Consider the following 14,088-nt stretch of genomic DNA (forward strand, 5'->3'; position numbering starts at 1 on the left):
CAATAAACGTATTTACATCATATGAGCAGTCGGTTTGTTTGGAAAGGTTCATGGCATGCTGGGAATATGTTTGCACTGAAATGAAAATCAAAGTTGGATACACTAGGTACCGTTCCCAATAGATGTGTTGTTTCATCTTATTCCCTCAAAGTTGCTGTAGTTTATATAACAGCCACTGTCAAAAGGCCACTGTTAAAAATATCTCTCTTTGATAGCGTGTCTAAAATTTTCAATTTAAACATTAAAGCACCTAATTCAAGTATTAGCCAAAGTAATTTCCAGTTTGAGATTTGTCACACTAGAATGAACAGTTGACTTTTAACAGCCTAGTTTTGAAGTCTACTGAATCAAAAAGAACTATGAGGCTAATCTGCTGTATGGAATATAGTTTCCACTGTTTGGAATTTGGTGCTGAGTCAGGGCGTAAGCTTATTTACTTACAGTAGATTTGGAGTGAAAAAGATTTGGATTGGTTAAGTTGATTGAGCAGCTCTGGTGTAATTTACCAGAATCTGGAGAAAGACAACTTACTTTGCACTCTGTGGCTCATTCAGAGTCACTGAACTGCACACAGCTTTGGGAAACAATAACCTACTGTATCATGTTTGAGGATTTTCCCCACTCATTGCCTTTAATGAGGAATAAGATAGCTGTAGATGACTGCCATAATTCCTTTTTAGTAAATCAGGTTTACGTCATGATTCGCTTGGAAATTTAAAATGAATGTTCCTATTTGTTTGCTCAGGAGCTGGCTGATTAGTTTGGATGTCAAGTATGAAGTTGCTATATAGTTCTGTATTTCTTTTTGACTTGATATAATGAGCCCCTCCTGTTTCCATACGCGGATGCCCATTTCCTCTTTGCCAGATGAGACTTTCTGTCCACAATGGCTGCATGTGTCCCGGTGTTATATCCAACAATGTCACTAACAGATGTTCAGTTCCCACAGGAGAGTACGTCAGTATACAGTGAGCTAATAATACATAATCGCTGACTGCTGTGATACTGATATATGTGTGGACATTGGGGGAATCCATGTTTCAGTTATACCAACCCGTTCTCATTCTGAACTCGTAAAATACGGACGTTTGGACAGTGGCTGTCAGCGTCTGAAGCGACGCAAAAAGCACCCTTCAGCCTGTTTGTAGAACGCACCAGGGAGAGCAGCGGCTACACTGGGTTTGAAGATGACGTAGCACTAAGAGCGACTATGGTCGCAAGTAGTATGAAAGGCCGAAAATCTGCATAGGGAGGTTGGTTGGGGCGGTGGATGGGTCAAACAACACAGGACTTTCACCCAGGAGACCGGGGATCGTGTCCTGCGTGTCACATTTCCTAAACCCAACCGTCCCGTTCTTCTTTTCCTAAACCCATCCGTCCCGTTCTTCCCACGTGTCATGGAAACGTAAGCCCACCCACGACCTTTTCCTTAACCTAACTGCATCAAAAGTGACGCCAATAGTCCCGACCAAGCGCGTTTAGATAAAGCGCGTTTAGATATGACGCTAAAGGACACTTTTTAGCGTTAATAACAACGCCAAAGTCACCTGACCAAGAGCCCATATTTTACGCAATGGGAGTGAGAATCTGTTGGTTCTACATGCATGTTGCAAAGGTCCAGCTCCTAAGAGCCAAGCTTCCCTGTGCCATGTGATGCAGTGTGGAGAGAGCTTGTTTTGGTAGTAATATAATTGTATTGTCAAAGGAAAACGAGCAATAGATTTGCAGTTTTGAAACAATGTTTTTTATGAACAATGTGTACAGAGAGTCTGCAGCTACGCTAGCGGCTCTGTGAGGCTGTATTTATGCACAGCACTGCTTTGAGCTAAATGCTAACACCAGCATGCTAACATGTTAGCAATGTTAATGTTAACATGCTGATGTTTAGAAGGTAGACTGTTGACCATGTTCGCCATATTAGTTTAGTGTAAGCATGCCAACATCTGCAAATTAGCACTAAACACAAAATTATGGAATGTCACTACTTTTGCAAGTATTTAGTCATAGACCAAAGTATTGAGCAAATAAAAATTTTGACCCAATGATGGCGCTAGATGAAAATATAGCGGCTCACCAAAATAATTATACTTCATCCTGATCAGTACGTGAATGTGTGTACCAAATTTTGTGGTATCCAATACTTTTTTAGACTTTTAGACCAGAAATGTCAACTGTGTGGTGGCAGTACAGGAAAAGTCAGGGGATGACACTTTGGTCTGCTGGTGGCACTAAATGAAAGGATAGGTTCACCAAAGTCATTAAAGTTCATCCTCTGGGCACCATGAATATCTACACATTTTCATGAAATAGTTGCTGAGATATTTAAAAAAAAAAAAAAAAATGTCAACCTCATGGTAGAGTTCAAAGAAAAGACAGAGAATCACCAAAGTAATCAAGTTTCATCATCTGGCTACCATGAACGTCGGTACCAAATTGCATGGCAATTCATCCAATTGTTGCCATCGCTGTCCCTACAGTATGCTGCTGGTGTGGCTAAAAAGGCCAAATCCAAAGAAATCCTAGCTCTTGTGTGGGCTAGATGTGCTATGGGACATCAACTACATCTATCCAGGCAAGCTTCTGTGACCAGTGAGACACTATTAGAGTTGTTTACCTTTTAACTTCTGAAATCATTTTTCACATGTTAACTGCTTGGTGTGAGCAGTTGGCCCCAAAGCTCATTTGTATAATGAGCTTAGCTACAGCTTTTTTGTTGTTGCTTTGATGTTGCCCTAAAGCTGCAAAAAAATAACCACAGAAAAGTGGGGAAAAGGGATACATAGTGAAGAGTTATGGCTCATACCTTGTTATCATATTTTACTTGAGATTCAGTACCTATGTTGACCCGTTCCACCCAACTCCAAGCGGCTAATCCGTCTGCATCATTTTTCTTTTAAGACATGACAGAATTGTTGGAAGCAGTGTGACTGTGCTTCAGTCCCTCATGATGTCCCACGGCTTGCCCTTTTCTCACTACACCATCATCACACCCAGCAGTCTTTGTCTTCACAAAGAAAGACCCACTGAAATAAAAAAACAGCCCCCTTCGTCCCCAGCAGGGCCATGTCTGCATCCTTGGCTGGCTTCCTGCCTGTGGAGTGGTGGGTTGACATTAGGGTGAGAGGAGCCAGCTCCAGCAGGAGCCACAGATCCCGGACTAGAGGAGGGAGGGAGTGACTCAGAGCAGAGAGGATGAGTCAGGCGTCATGTGCTGAATTGGCACTCAACGGCCTCAATGTCCTGAATGGTTTCTGTTAGCACAATGACATGCACTATTATGGTCAAAATCCGCTACCTTTTGTTAGTGTACTCAGGCGCGGTCAAAGCAGTTGGCAATGTGGCTTGGTCTTGATTATGTTGGCCATTTATGGAAATCCTTTTTATCATCTACAGTGAGATGCAACAATGAATGGTTGTTGTTGTTTTTTTTAAATGTTTTCCAATGTCAGAAAATCCCCCCATTATTTAATCAATAACGTATTGAGTTCAGTGAGCCACTGCTGAAGGCCACTGTTGACCTCAGTTTCTGGGGTGGGAGATGATTATTCTCTGTGATTGAGTAGCTTTTTCATTTACTTTTGGGTACATTGAAAAATCAAAAGTGAAACTATATCTTTATGAGTAGGATAATCTATTATTCAACCCCTGCTTAGATGATTTCAAATGATTCATACTGTATCATCTGAAAGTTCCTCTTCAAAGAGGCCTGGTTTCAGTGGAATAGTTTTTATGATTCTCAGTTAAGTTTCCAAACAGGACATTAAGGTCAGATATTATTCAGCTGGAGAACATCTTCCCTGCAGCTGGTGTCTTGGTTGTCATCTGTGGTTTGCTTAAAGATACTTAAGCGGGACAGACACTTGCTGTAAAGAAGGAAATGAGTTCTTATGACAAGAAAAGGGATTTGACAGGAGACAGAACCTCAAGTTCGAAAAGAAATGATTATAGGTTTTGTTGAAGCACAGTCAGAGCAAAGCATGTTGTTGGCACGACAATGGGCAAATACAATATGTAAAAATGGTTTGTGAGATACAGAGTAATGTGGGACATGATGTTTTGCTTATTTGTTCTTTAGATTGAGACTGTAACGTCTGTCAGATTTGAAAAATAGCATTTATTTTTTCCATCATTAGGGACAATGTCCTTTTTTCATCTCTGTTTCTGATGTGAGTCACAGTAAACTTAATTGTGTCTGTTCCAATGGACCCTGACTCATACCGCCCTGTCACTTTCTTAGATTTTATATGGTGGTGTGTCTATGCCATATGTGACTTGCTTGCAGTAGCGGCCTTTTGAAACATTGGTAACTGTGAGTGACTGTGATGCTAACACTGTTTGTGACAACTTTTCAGGCACACATTTCTACGAACAACTTTACTGCTGCCAGTGTTTCAGCTCTGTTTAATTTTCTTGAAATTCAAAGTGTTGGATATGGATTATTTTTGAAAATGGCCGTGACACATTTGATGATAAATATATTTGTTGTTTTTTTCGTGGTAGCTATTAAGCAAAACACTGTGTCATATTACATACTTTCCAAGAAATTCAGCTTTTGTCTCATGCATATTGACCTACTTTATTGCCCTCTCATTCAGTTATTCCAAAATGATTTGATCATGCAGACAAAAATATGCTGGGCACTGGGAGAACTGCTCAAGCATGCAAAAGTAGAGCTCTTCAAATGAGCAATTTCCAAAAGGGGTTAGTTTAATTGTTTCCTCTATATTCATCTTCTACTCCCTCCTTAAAGGGGTGATAGAATGCAAAACCGAGTTTACCTTGTCATAGTTGAATTACGACCACGTTCGGTGAGTAAAATAGGCATACATAGTACCTCAAAGTCCCATTGACACCTGTTTCCTATGCAGATCTCACAATTTGAAACTGCAGCTGAAGCTCATAGTTGACGTCAACTCGGTGGCTGTACCTTATTTGGCTCTAGTCTGTCTTTTTGGTAGTCTAGTTAACCCAGAAACGGTGACTTTGCGCTGGGTATGGAGCGCCGTGGGCTGCCGGCCGTGGAGCTCCGTCAGGGCAGTGGCATTTGGTAGTCCAGTAACCCAGAATCGGTGACTTTGCGCTGGCCGGGGAGCTCCGCGGCCGGCAGCTCGCGCAAAGTCACCGTTTCTGGGTAACTGGACTACCAAATGCCGCTGCCCTGACGGAGCTCCACGGCGCTGCTCTCCCTCCTCTTCCTGCTAAATGGCCGGTGTGTGTGAGTGAGAGCGCGGCCAGCGAGCTTGTTATGCCCGCAATCTCTTGTGGACCATTATAACTTTGAAAAACTACAGGTTCCAGTTAATCTTATAATGGATATGTGTGTTGAGTTATTTAATCAAACGATCGGGGAAATAAAGCCTCTTGTCCGCGAGTCTCCTGATTAGAGCTCCAGCCACCTCACAGTCAGACTGTGGAGCTCCTGAAGTCCGACACAGTCTGACCACTTTGCAATTAGCCATTAATGTTCGTAAAACGGCCCATATTTGAGTGAATTTAGTAATGAAATAGCAGACGAACAATGTATAAAATTTCTGTGCAGTGTGTGTGACGTGGTGTGTGCTTCAACCAACCAATCAGTGCGCAGCACATCTAAATATTCATGAGCATACCATATTTGGGAGAAAGCTCTTGTTTCATCCAGGGCTTATTCACAGGGTTGCATTAGGGCCCATGGAATAGCACCTGGGTCATTTTCAGCCAAACCAATGTTACATACCCTATTAGGAGACCTTAAGGAACAGTGTTAAATAACCTATATAATCATTCTATCACCCCTTTAAATCATCTGAAAGACAAACATTGTACTCTCCTGCAGGTGAGGGATGCAGGTAAACTAAACAAAAACCAGAGTGACATCTCAAAAGTATACAACAATACCCCTCTAACTCTTATTTGTTCAGGTGGAGAATAAGTGAATTGCTCTTTAAAAAAGCAAAAGCAGTGGGCGCCCGGATAGCTCAGTTGGTAGAGCAGGCCCCCATATATAGAGGTTTACTCCTTGATGCAGTAGGCCGGGGTTTGACTCCGACCTGCGGCCCTTTGCTGCATGTCATTCCCCATCTCTCTCCCCTATCTTTTCTTCAGCTGTCCTGTCAATAAAGGCCTAAAAATGCCCCAAAAATAATCTTAAAGCAAAAGCGGAAAATGCGAGTCACCCTTCCTCTTCCTTCATCCATCATTCACTCCATCTCCCCCAGCCCTGGAAAAATCCTTGGCCTCAGTGCCTGGGACTGGGGCAGGGAGGAGGAGTAAATAATGCTTGGAATGTGTGAAAAACGTGAGTCACTCCCATATGTCAACCTCTGGCTCAGCTTCTCCTCCTCTTCCCACATGTATGTTGCCTTCAGGATCTCCTCATAAGCTCTTTTATCCATGTTCTAAAGTTTAAATGTCCAAGGATACTATTGTTGCTGCTGCCTGAAACATGCATTGTTCGCTTTACTGGATTTTTATTCTAGGAAAACACTCTCCATAGAATTAAATGTTAAAGCTTACACAAACTGGATGTGATCTGATGTCTCTCTTACATCAATTGCAAAGTGTTAACACCAATACTACAGTGATGATACATAGGCTGTTGCTATCCTAAGATAAACATTATCTTGAGAGTAGTGGAACAAAAAGGATAATTTTACAGTTACACTTACCACCTACCTATTTTTTACTTTGCTTTTAATTATGATAAGAATATGTCCAACAGCACCTGAAGGCAGCGGGAGTGGAGGGGATTTCCTCTCCAAAAGTCATTAGCTCTTATGAGAAGCATGGTGTCAGTAAAAGGCACACTGACTGCTCTCAGCGCTTTTCAATAACTGCAACATGCACACACACTCTGTGGCTTTGTACTGCACATCTGTTTGCTTCCTCCTGATGTCAGCTGTCTTTTCCATACAAACACGGTTTTGAATAATTAGAACTACTTGAAATCACATTTGCTTTGAAGTATGGTCTCATAATGTATCAGCAGTGAATGTGGCATTTCTTTTCAGGCATTAATGGAAAGAACACTGTGATGAACAAATGTCACAGCAACACAAAGTACTAGTAGCCTACCCAAGAATAGAATAGACATGTTTAATTTGTATATATGTTTATGTTTTTGGCATTTCTTGTCTGTTTTGTCCTAGTGTGAAGGATTTGAAATATGAATAATGAGATTTATGTATGAAATATCTTTACACTGTTTTTGCTAACTAAAAAAAAATAAAAATAAAAATGCGTAGGAAGTGGGCTGCAGTGCAATTAAACTGACAGGCTAAAAGTCCTAACATTTCATAAAAATAAATAAATAAATAAAGTATTATCAGCAAAATGTACTTTAAATATCAAATACTTGTTATTTCGAATTGCTCCTTTCAGAGTGTTATTTCCATAATGTTTCAGATATTACAGTATTACTACTGACACATTTTAAAGACTGAAGCAGGACAAGGTAGAGCTAATTTCCCTTACTACTACTGGCCGGTGTAATCTAAAACTGCATTATAGTTCATAAATGTAACATAGGTGTCTGATATCTGCAAAATAACCAAAGCTGTCAAATAAATAATGTAAATTAAACGTAAAACGTTTCCCTCTGCTATTTTCTGGAGGAGAAGTATAAAGTAACATTGCACTTAGGTAAATGGCCACTGGAAATTGAACACTACTGACTATAAAAGATGCCTTGTTATCATTTGTATAAAAATATGATATATGAAATCAAATGTGCAGATCACGTTTTCAAAAACGTAAGCCTACTTCCCTGACGAATTGAATGTGGAATTGTTTTCTCTGCAGACAGTTTGGCTTGTCAACGTGGGTAACTCACAGGTGTAAATTATACTGTTATTTTGTGAATCCACGTAAGAGCGTGAAAGTTAATTCTTGACTTTGCACAGTAGTTTCACTTCTTTCATTAAAATGATTAAATGCATTAACTCGGTGGTACGGGGACCCCCAGGGGTCCTTGAGGGGGTTCCAATGGGTCCCCAGCAAAAGGGAGAATTTAGGCTATTTTCACTCATCATTTTATCCATAAGTCACACAATAACAGATTGTATGACTATTTTGGTCACACATGTTGGTATTTTGAACTTTTTCACATCCAATCACTTTCGTGAATCGCTGCAGAAAATGCAATTTACGATAAACTATTATTTCATAAAGTGACAAAATACTTTTGTTTTATTACAAATGCAGAACAAACAGTTTGAATCTCTTGACTGGATTTCCACATTTGTACAGACGGGTTTGTTGTGTCTTGTAAATTGCGCGTTCACGCGGTTCCTCTGGCCTTCCCAGTATCCTAGTGCGCTCGCTCCCGCTCCAGGCTGGTGGAAAAAACTGCAGCGGCTGTTACCGGAGCCACGCAGAGAGGAGCTGTGTGCGAGAAATCACTGGCACTGGCAAGAGTTGAGCTACACACACTCGGATTTTCGTTATTCTTACCGAGGACGACGTTGTCAAAACCTGGATTTATGGCTGCCAAGAAGTGGTAGTATCGGTGGGAAGATATCCGGCGTCTGAAAGGTATGGAAAAGTTAGCTACGGGTTCCTTTTTTTCCCAAAAAGAAAGTGTCTCAGCCACAAGTATTTTCAGTTTCCTTCGGCTGCCAAGTTCCAGTTTGTACAGCAGGGGAATGTCGTGTCTTTACGAATAAGCTAACGGTTCTGTGAGTATATAACACTTAATATAATAACACTTAATGCAGTTCAGGGATGCGAAGACAGCGGAGAAGTTTGCTAGCCGTTGTTACGTTTCACTGTATTGCATGATAATGCTAATTAACGTAACGTTACCGACTGCGTGCAGACTTCGTAACATTGCAGCATAACTAACGTTAGCTGCTGCTGTTATTACTTGACTGAGGGCTAAAATACTGGCGAACAGCTTAGTTTGTTCAGACTGTTGATGCTGTTTGGGTTTAGCGTAGCCTACACCTGGTTTGGAAAGGAGCCCATAAAAAAAGACAACTTCTCAATGTTTACAAAATGGGATAGGTAGCGTTAACTTACTGCTGCCGACCAAACAGGGGTCCAGGGACCACCACAGTTTTTTTAAAGAGGGAACCAGTGGGAGATGGTTTTATTTGAGAAATATTCCACCGCCCGAAATGTTAATAGGCTATATAAGGTAATACGTAGGGGTGAGTGGAATGTAAAAAGGATATTTTACTGTTGCAAGCATTGTCAATGTCACTACTGTAGCCTACCAAGTTATATGCAACAACAACAAACATATTAAAAAGGAATTACTTTCATCACACTGTCACCAAGTGGGAGTTTGTGATGTAACACGTGCAACCTACTGATTTGCCAAATAAAGAAACAAAAATCCTCCTGATTGGAGTTAGTGTAAAATAATTATTAATTGAAAGTAGAGCTGGGCAATATATCGATATTATATCGATATCGTGATATGAGACTAGATATCGTCTTAGATTTTGGATATTGTAATATAATATGGCATAAGTGTGGTCTTTTCCTGGTTTTAAAGGTTGCATTACAGTAAAGTTTACAGTCATTTTCTGACTGTTGTAATTATTCTATTATTTGCCTTTACCCACTTAGTCATTATATCCACATTACTGGTGATTATTTATCAAAAATCTCATTGTGTAAATATTTTGTGAAAGCACCAATTGTCAACACTACAATATCGTTGCGGTATCGATATCGAGGTATTTAGTCAAAAATATCCTGATATTTGATTTTCTCCATATCGCCCAGCCCTAATTGAAAGTGTATTTCCTTGGATTCCCCCTACCTTACAAGTAAATATGTGTAGGGGATCGTCCTGTCTTGTCCTCCCGTCTTTAACCTATGGTTCCAAACATTTAGCTGACCCAGGTGAGACCCTTTTACAAAAAACTGATCACCCACATTAATCCGCATGTCAAGCCTTTTACACAATACTCCAGTGGGACATGTGTTAGTGTATTACATAAATGAGCTGTGGCTGCCTACATTACACCATCCTTTGATGATCGTAATACTATTTTTTTTATTTTTTTTTTTATCAGAGTCACGTTTTAACATTATTTTCTCTCTGGACCTGTTAATCAAAAGGGAGACTGAAATTATGGCCTACAGCATTCAATAGCATACAGAATATACCAGTATCAATATTATGTTTAAAAATGGAGATTTGAGCATGGAGGCACTGACATGTCATGACAGAAATTAGATTTTGTAATGCAGGCCTGTAAATGAGCAAATTAGAGGTTGAAGGAGAGTGACATGGGCATTTTTTTTTAAAGGGGATATTTTCACCTGTCAACATCTATGGTCTCAGGTGAGTTCTAAACCCTTTAGGCACTATTTGATCTGACAGACAGCTTATGGTTCAAGAATAAATCATATTACGTTGCTCGTTTAATGGTAAGTCATAAAATGTAGTTTTGGTTCCCATTATTCTGAGGTAGCAGTGGCCCCAGATTGCATGCAAGAACAGCATAACAAAAAAAATAGTTTTGTTGTACAGAAGAGGAGCGTGTTTTCAGGTCATTGTGAAAAACTGTAGAAAAACCACAACAGTATCCCACTCCAAAAATCCATATCAGTCAAATCCGAGTTGCATTTTTGTTGAAATCCATAATATTTTTTTTTTATTCTTAAGCAATAACAAGAACAAGTCACCCTTCTGTTTATGTGAGGAATGTGTTTGTGAAAGTGAAACATTCTTCAGTTTCAGTGACACAAGTTCAGGCCAGTGAAAGTTGAAGGACCTCAACTCTAAACCTCAGCCCATTTAAAACCGATACTGGGCTTTTGATAAATGAGATCTTCTTTGTGCGTTCACGTGGGACTGTAGTTGTCAATTCTTGTTGTTACTTGCTCCTTGCTGTTGTTTGGATCACCACTAGTGAGTTGACGCTGTCAACAAAGGCAGTCGTCTGACATGGTTAGGTTACTTCTTCACCTGTTTAAAGTGGAGGGGGAGGCTGATTTGCAGAGAGTTCAGATTTGCCTTCTGATAAGTGCCCTGCGGATGCCTGTTCCCAAAGTACGTGGGACAAATATTTGCTGGATTGTATCCTACATTTCTGAATTGCGAACATACCTGACATTCTTTGTGGGGAGCAACAGGATGATAGTGTTTTGTGGGGATCTGGATTTTTCTATTTCACAGGGCTACAGAAGGTTTTTGGGATTCACACTGTCTTTGACCGATAGAGATAAAGTCTTGACAGTTGTAGGATATAAGCCTAAATGATCAGAAGATTTCATGACATTTGTTAGGCCTGTTTCATGGCAGCTGCTCAACAGTCACGAGTATTTGATTTGCCTTTCACCTTTTGTTGTTTGCGTTTCACAGACATTCAGCTGTTGTATTGATCTATGCTATTACAGCGGTGTGTTAGAAGAGATGACATATGTGACATAAATTACCCTTTTTAGTACAATAAGCTCTTTTTGTGTTAAAGGAATGTCATAGATGACTCACTGGCCTCGAGGGATATCATGAAATGGCAGTGCAGTGAGACGTTCAAAATCAGTCCCTTCACATTGTGCATTAGGATGAAAGTTGTTTCCGTTTGCCAGAAATATCAATGACCCTGAGCTTTACCTAAACTGAGGCTTATCTCTCTTTTGTTCATCAAATACATATCCATAGGCTACATGTTTAGGAAGCTTAATGCCAGTTAGCAATAGAAATACATTCTAATATTTGAATTTTGAATGATAAAGCAGAAACACTCTGCTTCTTTGCCTTTTGTATGTTTAAAAATAATTAGCAAAGCTGCCTTTTGAAAGCATTGGACACATTTGGCATTTAAGTAAAGCAGGTTATTGGTTAATTTGATTCTAATAAGCCATTTAAGGCATTAGTGTATATCACACTTAGGTCTATGCTGTTGAATCACTGGTTTTCTTTATATATTAAGTCATGGATTTTCAAGTAGCATTGGTTTTCCCCTGAAGTATAATGCAAATTGGGGAGGAAACGATTGAATTATGTATGACTGCACACTTTAGTCCATTTAAAAGACGTGAAATTATGCACAGTCCCTCTCCATTGAGTTGCATTAATCTTTGCCTGAATTAAATTCCAAATGATTGTAATTGTGATTGGTAGAAAACAAAAGAAAAGTGTTCCAGAAATAAGGGTACATTCAGAACTCCAACATGTATGCCAATTTGAGTTGTCATCACACCTGATTAATACTGTATGCATGCTTATATTTTTATTATTGCACAGAAGGGCCAATTGAGATAATTGCAACCTTGGAAGAAATGCAGTGTGCGCTTATCACAATTCCAAATGTGTTCCTTTGCCAATATGAATCTAACAAACATTTGTTTTGGAGATTTAGAGAATTCAGTGACATAAATAATAGGTCATTTGTTGGTTGACAGAATGCATGTGTATGTGTGTGCTCTGAAACAGATCTGCGAAGGAAACCATGACCCTTGACCTCTCCCCCTTGCCCTGAGCCAGGGCTTGAGCTAGGTAACAGGTGTGACCCAGAGGTTAAGGAGCGGACACACACGGACACACACACACACGGACACACACACGGACCGAAGTACAGAGTGTGGACTGGTAGCTGGAGAGATGCCAGTTCACCTCCTGGGCCAAGGTGCTGTTGAGCAAGGCACCGAACCACCGAACCCACCAACCGCTCAGGGTGCCTGTTCAGCAGTCGCAGCCCACTCACTCTGACATCTCTCCATTAGTTAATGTAAAGGACCTGTGTGTGTGTGTGTGTGCGTGCGCGTGTGTGTGCGTGCGTGTGTGCAAGTATTAGTTGCATTAGAGCAGTAGTGTTACACTGGATGCAAATCTTATTACTGTAGTTTGGAAATTTGATAATTTTTACACTGATATGTGTGTGTGAAAGAACGTAGCAGAGCCTACATATTTTTGGAACTAATCAACCAGGAAAAACCAGCAGGCAAGAAACCCAAACCAACTGTTAATGTTGAAGCATAATGAATAATGTTGAATTACTATTCCTTATTGCATGGGCGGTTTTTGGGTTAATGCATATGTAATTATGTAGACCAACTTTAAAAAAAAAACAACAAAGCATTTGTATTATGTTTTGGACATTGGTTACCATGGCAACAGTCAGAGCTCCGAAGCATTCGGATCTGCCCTATTAAAAATGTATATTTAGTGATATTGGTAATTGGGTTTCAAGGTCTAATGTTCAGCAACCCACAAGCATTCCAAACTGTGATCTTCAACACAAAGTTCAGTACCATTCCATTTTTTTTTTCAAATGTCACACTCTTTGTGATAAACAGCATTTAATACCATCACAGATTTGGCCATGTAGTTGCCCCTTAGACAAAACACTCTGACAGAAGGTCAGTGGAGCCTGATAAAGTGCAGTTTGGGCTGGAAGCCATGTCCAAAAACGTCAGCTCTGTCTGCAATCAAGGCAGAGCTGGAGCCCAATTGCGTGTTGTTTTGAAACTCTAGTCTTGATATAATTTGTGTTGGCAGCTCCAGGTTGTGGCCTATATCGAGTACATTTTGCAGCTATCAGGCAATAGCATTGCACCTACCAAAAGCCAGTGTAGTGTCATTTGAGTCATCCAGGTAGGAAGATGTCAGAACAAAGTAATCCTCTGGATTTCAGAAGTCACCCAAATGAATGGTGAAACATTTTGTTAGTTCCACACCAGACGGGTAGATTAAAGGTTTGGTTTTATTGTCAAAGTTTTTTTTTTTTTTTTATGAATCAGAAGCTTTCTTTTTTAATTTTAGTGCAGTCTTTTCAGATGAACTTACTGTTTTTCAGTTCTTCACTTAATTTCACGCTTGTTGCATGTGACATGACATCAGTGTCATCCCAGGTCGGGTCAGAGTTATTATGAGTCATTTTTGTATCAGTCTTCAATCTGTGGCTTGTAGCAAGATGGTGGATGAAGGAGCCGATTGCTGTGCCACTGTCATCTTATATCAAGCCAGAAGGCATCTCCTCCTGCCTGGGTATTTGATATACGAGACAGCAGGGACAATCGTCAAAGTCTTACCAGAACCCGTGTGTGCTGTGCTCATGTTTGTGTTAGAGCCCGACCGATAAAGGATTTTTAAGGCCGATATCGATACAAATATTTGGTGATTTAAAAATCCGATATATTAGCCGATAT

At 40.2% G+C, this 14,088-nt stretch overlaps 1 protein-coding gene across 3 annotated transcripts in view; it reads left to right on the forward strand.

Annotated features, from left to right (window-relative positions):
- Window positions 1–8,313: 8,313 nt before the first annotated feature.
- Window positions 8,314–14,088, forward strand: part of peak1 (pseudopodium-enriched atypical kinase 1) — a 118,501-nt gene continuing 112,726 nt past the window's right edge. For all 3 annotated transcript variants that reach the window (XM_078256693.1, XM_078256692.1, XM_078256694.1), the window contains exon 1: window positions 8,314–8,511. The gene's annotated coding sequence lies outside the window, so the exon portion shown is untranslated. The remainder of the gene's footprint in view (window positions 8,512–14,088) is intronic.

Source organism: Sander vitreus, chromosome 8 (assembly GCF_031162955.1).
Source record: "Sander vitreus isolate 19-12246 chromosome 8, sanVit1, whole genome shotgun sequence".
Lineage (NCBI taxonomy): Eukaryota > Metazoa > Chordata > Actinopteri > Perciformes > Percidae > Sander > Sander vitreus.